The 8,152-nt window shown below is 40.3% G+C and overlaps 1 long non-coding RNA gene across 1 annotated transcript; it reads left to right on the top strand.

Annotated features, from left to right (window-relative positions):
• The first annotated feature begins 2,586 nt into the window (after window positions 1-2,586).
• On the top strand, window positions 2,587-6,420 carry LOC120437618. The gene is made up of 4 exons (XR_005611293.1): window positions 2,587-2,647; window positions 2,726-2,917; window positions 3,819-3,903; window positions 6,006-6,420. It is a non-coding gene; the product is annotated as an uncharacterized LOC120437618 (long non-coding RNA).
• The last annotated feature ends 1,732 nt before the right edge of the window (window positions 6,421-8,152 follow it).

Genomic DNA, 8,152 nt, shown 5'->3' with positions numbered 1-8,152 from the left:
AGGTTTTAGCGTCTGTGTCAGTTTCACTTCCTCCTTCCTGTGACAGTGTGAGGCCTGCATCAGCACCACGCTGCAGCAGCAATGATTGATAACACAAACACTCAGACAAACATCCTCAGCAGCCTGATAACACAGTGTGAAACTACCCACAACTGTGAAACAATCAGTTTTCCTTCCTTATTGTTTCATAAAACCACAGAAAGATTATGAAACAACCTCCGTCTGAGGAGTGACACACCGAGACCTGAAACACACCGAGACCTGAAACATCAGAGCTGTGAAATTTAGAGAAAGGGAATTCCCGACATTCACTGAAGGGGTTAAATCTGTAGATGGTGCAGGAGGAGAAGCTGGAGATGACTGATATGTAGCTGACACAGCGATGAAACAGACCTCCTGTGATACTGTGGAGAAAGACTACGAGCAGCAGCTGTGAGGAGCTTCACCTGCAGGTAGATGAGCTGATCTCAGTGCTGACACACTGTATGATGCTGTGTGGTAACTGTTGTGGTCAGTTTTCTGTGTGTGCTGAGCTCTTCATGGTCTGACAGAGGGCCAGAGTGTGTAACTGGTTCCTGACCAGCTTCAGCCTGTGTCCACCAACAGAGTATGTTGGTACAATATTTATGTGTTTATGACCCAGAGCTCATTGTCAGGCACATTTTTCATTGGAAAGTACGCACATAACATTTTCACACTCATAAAAACTTTCAAACTCAAAGGTCAAATATATTAAAACCAAACGTTTAATGCACAAAATCCAAAGAACATGACAACAAAATATGAAAGACTGATGGTCTGCTTGTGTTATATTAAAGTCCAACATCTCCCTCTAGTGGTCATATATAAACCATGTGTGAGGATGGTGTTAATTATATCCCAGCTACCAATGTCAGGATGTGCTTTATCGATTATCACAGAGAAACTCAAAAATCATGTAATCATCTCAGTCAACCTCAAATTATGTCAAAACAATGTTGCTAGTTTCTTAACTTTTGAAAGCACAAAAGGTTTTATGTGTTTCTGTGTGTTACATTTAAAAAAGCAACTTAATTTAAAGTTTTTTGCAGCAACAGAGGATCTACAGAGTGTCTAAGTTCATATTCTGGAATAAATTTATCACATGAATCATTAAGAGGTTAGAAATTCACCAATAACTCTGTACAAATAGAGGAAGAAACAGACTCAGAGGAAGAGGGCGGGCTTTACTTGGTGTCAGTGAGAGAAATGAAAAAAAGCTCAAATGAGTGAGAAGGACGATGAAGGAAACATCTGTGCTGTGTCTGCTCTGTAAGTAGAATTACAAACTAATGTTTGTTTGAATTCTTGTACTTTGACTGTCTGCTCTCCTGATAACTGATGATGGAGGAGAAGACATGAAAAACAAATCAGGCTGAATTCAAGTTCAAAACACCACGAGGACCAACTGCAGGTCTGAAGTTTAACAGAGTTACTGATGAATTTATGAGTGAAAAGCTGAAATAAAATGTTGGTGTTTGTATGAACAGAGCAGAGGACAGACCTTAGTTCAGTACTAGTTGTTTGTATGTATTCAGTGTAATTATGATGTAACTTAAAGTACTTCCTTGTTCTACAGTAGCTACAGAAGCAGCTCATGAAACATGAAATGATGTGATCAGTTTTATTTAATAATTCTGATCATCGAGAAGTTGCAAAGTGAAATCCTGGAGCCTCTGGTTTAGTACGAGCAGCTTTTTGCTGACCTGGTTTAGATCCACTTTTCCTCTGACAGGAAGATCAAACTGGGCTGTAGGAGACACAACATGGAGAGTTTGATGTTTCTGTCTTAGAGGGAAACATCAAATAATACAAAGTTGTTCTGAGTGATCACCTTTGTGTGTTTATGTCAAATCAACCTGAGTGTCATTTCTCTTTAGTTCTGATCTCACTGCTGAGCTGCACAACAAACCAAGGTCAGTAACCTTCTTCTGTCACAGTTTAAACCTGAGAAATGCTCACTGATATGACCTGATTGGGTTCATGTTTCAGAATCTAAAGTCTAACAGATCATCATTTTTTCCATTTTAACCCTCACAGCTCGTCTGACTGTGAGTCCCAGCAGCTCTCAGTTCTATGAAGGAGACTTTGTGTCTCTGAGCTGTGAGGAGGACGACAGCTCTGCTGGATGGACTCTGAGGAGAAACACAAGCAAACGACAGAGGACTCAGTGTGGAGATGTGTGGGGAAAACCAGCTGGCTCTTCCTGTAACATCATTAATGCAGCATCTCACGACAGTGGAGTTTACTGGTGTGAGTCCAGAGAGGGTCCCATCAGTAACATGGTTAACCTGACAGTCACTGGTAAGCTGAGTGTGTGGAGTTAGTGTTGATGAAGCTGTGTGTAAATGGATGAAATGCTGTAGTTTGTCTCTGTGTTGAGGTGGATCAGTGATCCTGCAGAGTCCTGTCCTCCCTGTGATGGAGGGAGATGACGTCACTCTGCTCTGTAAAACAAAGACCACTCCCTCCAACCTCCCAGCTGCTTTCTATAAAGATGGCTCCCTCATCAGGAAGCAGCCTACAGGTCACATGACCATCCAGCATGTTTCCAGGTCTGATGAAGGCCTCTACAAGTGTGACATCAGCGATCATGGAGAGTCTCCATCCAGCTGGATCACTGTCACAGGTGACACACTCACCTGTCTGTGTTTCTGCAGGTTTCAACATTCAAAATAAACTAATGATTATATTTTGTCTATTTAAGGGAAACCTACAACCACATCTCCATCTACTCACACACCTGTATCTACATCCAACTCTATCCCTACATCAGCTACTCGCCCTGGTCCTTCTGTTCTTCTTCATGTGTTAATCTCTGTTGGATCAGTCTGTGTTGTGGTTCTACTGGTGTTACTGGCTCTACTGTTGAGAAGAGATGTTGACCGGAAACCTGAAGGTGAGTTGTTTGTCAGTCTGTATTACCTGCACTGCATTGAGATGGCAGCCAGTTGTTTTGAATTAAAATAGCTCATTTGAATAGTTTGATTTAAATGTGGCTCGTCTGTATTTCATCTGGCCCAGAAAACAAGTGTCAGAGCTGTAACTGCTCAGATGTGTTTGTTTGGTGGTTGATTTTGATGGACACACAAGTTGTCAAGAAATTGTAATGTTAAAGGTACAGAGAGAAAAAAATATCGTCATGTGTTTTTCTTTTATTCTCTCAGATTGGGTCTTAATGTGATGATTTGTCTTCATTAAATATATTTTTATTAACTCCTGCGTGTAAAACCACAGCAGCAACTTCCTGTTGCTGAAAGTTAAATGCAGAGTGAAGCAGCTGAGAGTTTGTGGGCTTGTGTTTCGTGTCAGTTGAGAATTTGCGACATGATGAACACACACTGTGGAAACACAATATCTATCTGTCACCATCACTACAGCAGTTTCTGGACACTTGCAACACAGGAAAAAAATGTAACATACATTAACTGAAGCACTGTGTCTGGGATCTTAGGTGGTTTCCAGTCTCAGCTGGAGAGTTTTGTTGTTCTGGTTAGACTTCTCACTGCAGTGTGTGCTACTCTGGCTAATAACAGTTTTCATGTTGTGACAACAAATTTGCTCTGTGGTTGAAGTGTGTCTGATTGTATTGAAAGAAGATGGCAGCTTTGTGGACACCAGCTTCCTTTTTCACACAAAAGCCGGCGTTTCCTTTTATTCAGAGGTGTTAAAATGAGAGAAAGAAGGAAAAACCTGCTGCTCTCTGTAAAAAACGGTGTGACTTGTTTAGACATTTCAAATAATAAAGAAAATGTGCAGATTTCATACCTGCTGTAATTTAAATGTGTTTTATTTTGCAGAGATTTCTACAGCTGTAGTTTACTCAGCAGTGAGAGCTGAAGACGTCAGTATTGGAGACAAAACCATCAGAAAGAGGAGTCCAAGGTACAACTGCTCTTTAACAGAGACAACCTGTTTCCACACATCATGCTAAGCTAAGCTAAGCTAACCACATCATTGCTCAGTCTTCGAGCTCAGACTTGTGAGCTCTCTGTGACAAATGATTTCCTGTTAAGTTGTCTAGTTCATTTAAAGAAACATGAGCAGCAAGATGTGAGCTTCATTAAATTCACCCCTGCTGGTCTTGAAACAATGCTGAACAACAACTATGATATTACGTTTTTATTAAGTTTTAATACATTTTATACAACAAATATCATCACAGTAATAATAATAATAATAATAATAACATATAATCTCTGTGTGCCAAAAGCTCAGAAAGCAGAGTGCTCCAAACACTCTACCACAGTCTATCTTTATTTGTTGTTGTGTGTGAATGATGTCACAGAGGCAGGGTATCAATATGTCCAGGTCAACCATTAAAGCCCCACCCACATGCTGTTTAATCAACCAATCAGAAGAGAGTTGATTAAAAGGACAGGAGCGAACACAGTTGGCATCAGACAGAGGCTGCACAAAGGCCCCATGTAAAGAAGGATTATACTGAAGTGTGAATCATACAAAGCTACTGCAGTAGAAAAGAAAAACATGCAACTGGAAATTGGCAGAAAAGGTTCACTTCAAATGTAGAAATACAGCATCTGTTATGTAATATCAGATTAAAAGATGATCAAGATCAAGATGTGATTGAAGTGCAAACTTTCAACTTTACTATCGCATTCAGTGTTTAGGAATCAGTACAAGTGAGGTAGGCCATCAACAGTCTGAAGATAACCTGCACAAGAGCCAAAAGCCTCCATAAATGATATAAATGACTTTCTTGGTCTTTTCTGGGGGAAATGTAACGGAGTAGAGAAGGTCGTGCAACAAGGTCTCTGAGTTGGTAAAAATAAGGTGAATTGCTGTGAATATCTTATATCCAGTGTTGGGAAGGTTACTTTTAAAATGTATTCCATTACAGAATACTGAATACATGCCCCAAAATGTATTCTGTAACGTATTCCGTTACGTTACTCAATGAGAGTAACGTATTCTGAATACTTTGGATTACTTAATATATTATCGTGCTGTTTACAACTACGTGAATGTACTATTGCTGTGATTTATTACTGTTACTGAAGGTCCGCGGCTCCGAACAGTAGTAAAGGGACCTCTGGCTAATACGTTGGGTTCCGTGTCGGGCTGGTAGCCGAAAAATAGCTTTACTTTGTTGTCTGGGTCAACTTTGCTTGCCAGAGACAGGGAGAGGCGTTGAAAGGCTGCTCCAACGGAACTTATTTTTTCCGGAGGAAAACACGAACACAGTGTACAGTTGAGTCTTAATAGCTTACTTACAGCTGGGCTCGTCAGGCACTCTTCTTGGCTGCAGTGGTTATTATTATATTTACATGCTTCCAGCTCCCGTTTTTGCTCCGTGACAGCTCGGACTTTTCCTTTCTCTCCCTCCCTCGCTCACAGACACATAACGTGTATGGCAGTCCATTCTCCCTGCAGCACGGACTACACTGCCCATGAGGCTACATTCTTTAGGGCCATGCCTGTAGCATTCTGCCTTTTAGCTTAGCACAACAACAACAACAAAAAAGCGCTCTCTCACCCAGGAAACACGCAGAGAGAGAGCGTCACCCTGTAACCATGGCAACCGTAACGCTGCCGCCTGGAACAACAGAACAGCTGTCAAACAAACCCAAACAGTCCTGACCCGCGACAATATGAAACAGGGAAGTACCGCCGTGTATTCCATTTATTTCACCAAAGTAACTGTATTCTGAATACCACCTTTTTAAACGGTAACTGTAACGGAATACAGTTACTCATATTTTGTATTCTAAATACGTTACGGCGGTACATGTATTCCGTTACTCCCCAACACTGCTTATATCAGAAGGTCAACCCCAACCGACATCTGAATTAGACAACAATGTTATTTATATGGAAGCTCTGTGATTTGTATCTGAGCTGGTTCCCAGTAAAGTCTGAACTGGGACTGTGTGTGATGCAGAGAGGTGGAGATTGGAGGTCTTGATTGAACTACAATACTTCTAATGATGTTTCCTGTTGTTTGAACTGTGTGTGTTTGTGTTCAGACTTTAAACCAGAGCCAGACGTCGTCTACTCTTCACTGAAGTAGTCCACCAGTCCAACCACTGATGTCCAGCTGCTGGTCTCTAACTGGTCCCCCAGCACCTCAGACCAGAGGACATCCACATTGATTTTTACATGTCTTAAGTCTTTTTTCTCACTGAGAAAACCCATAGACCCATAGACTCAAAAATCGCATCATGGATTTTTAAAGTGTCCTTTAAAAAGGAATCACAGCTTCATGGTTTTATAAAAATGTTTCATGTCTTAAAAAAATATACTTTTTATGTGTTATGGCTCTTTTGTAGAAGTGAAATGAGTTAAACAACTCATAAAATACATAGAACACATTTTAACTGGAATTTAAAAAATGTATTTTGCAGCAAATCCACAGTAGGAAAATAAACATGTTAATCTGTGTGCATTATTTTTAAATTTCTTAGCACTTGTTCCCATGGCAAACGCCTTGCTTTGAGGGTTTGTTCTCACTTGTTTTCAGCATCGATGCAGACACTGTGCCTTCCTGATCTGTCACATCTGGTTTAATTATGATTGAATTATGATTATATTACTGTCAAATTTCAGACAAAGCTGCAGAAGATGATTCACATACACTGATATTAAAGTATCACATACCAGCAGCAGACAGTCAAACAAAGCAGAAGTAATTTGGGGACCCCAGGGTGAAGTGTGAACCGTATGTTCACTTCATTCAAACATGGAGATTTGAATCTCTCGGTTTTAAATCTCCACTGCTTTTTCCAGCCTTAACATTTTTAGCAACATCATGTTTGTCTTTATTGCCAAGAGCGATTCAGTTTTGAGTAAAGGGTGTAGTGCTAATTTATTAGCTAGTGTCAGATAGTTTGGTTATCAAGCTGCTCCCATAGACTGTAAGGCAGGGGTCCCCAATCCCAGTCCACGAGGGCCGGTCTCCCTGCAGGTTTTAGATGTGTCCTTAATCCATCACAGCTGATTTAAATGGATAAATCACCTTCTCAACATGTCCTGAAGTTCTCCAGAGGCCTGGTAATGAACTAATCATGTGATTCAGGTGTGTGGACCCAGGGTGAGATCTAAAACCTGCAGGGACACCGGCCCTCGTGGACTGGGATTGGGGACCCCTGCTGTAAGGGGTCAACAGAAAGAAACAAATCCCCCCAAAGCACAAACATGGCTGAACAATTGGCTGAGGTGAAGCCTAACAGACAGTTGGCAGTTACAGCAGCCTGTGTCCATCCACCTCTCAGTCAAAGAGGCCACGCCCCTAATAATGCAAACTTTCAGCCTCATTAACATTTAAACAGTTGAGTTATAAAGGCATTCACCTCATGCATACTTCGTATGAAGGGGACTGTTAGCTATAGAGACCAAATATATTTTTAATAGCAGGTTGTATAAATTTTTATTTCTGCTGTAAAGTTGAACATGTTCACATGAGCATCTATGGAGAGTGACTGACTTTATAAAGCTCAAGTGGACATTAGAGGAACTGCAGCGTTTGCTGCTCTTGGTTTGTTCAGTGTTGTAGTGGGAGGAGTCAGAGACACTGAGTTGGACGGAATTGAGATTTAATGTTAAATTAGGTTAACATTAAATTAGATCAAGATGAATTATGTCATAGAAGCAAAAGTAGCTGAACTTAAGAAACTGGAAGCCTGTGATGATGTGTAAAATAAACCCAGTTTGGATTATGAGTAAATGATTTTACATTAAACAGCATGATGGTATCAGTCAAATATATATTTGTCTGTCTGTAGATTTTCACCCCATCCTAAGTCCTGTGTGTTTGTCGTCTGTGGTTAACACTAACGAGTCTGCAACTGTTTCTGAGAAAGAAAAGAAGCTTCATCTACGTGTGTTTCAACACAGAGGTGTTAATTTTAAATAGAGGAAGAAACACATGTGAGTTATTTGTAAGAGTATTTCTGTAAAGTCAGACAGATCAAGGCTGTTATCATATTTATTAAATATGAAAATATATTTAATTATTGGTGTAAATGAAGCACATTTCCTGCTGTATTATTCACAGTTTTCCTTTTAACATTTAGTGTTTCATATTGATGACACCAGCATCTTACATTCCTTTTGTCTCACTATCTAAATTCTGAGCCCATCTCTGATGAAGTTCATATTTTAATAGTGACGGCCT

This window comes from Oreochromis aureus, linkage group 3, assembly GCF_013358895.1.
Source record: "Oreochromis aureus strain Israel breed Guangdong linkage group 3, ZZ_aureus, whole genome shotgun sequence".
Lineage (NCBI taxonomy): Eukaryota > Metazoa > Chordata > Actinopteri > Cichliformes > Cichlidae > Oreochromis > Oreochromis aureus.
The sequence above is the reverse complement of the archived record's forward strand: the minus strand, read 5'-3'. Positions and strand labels throughout refer to the sequence as shown.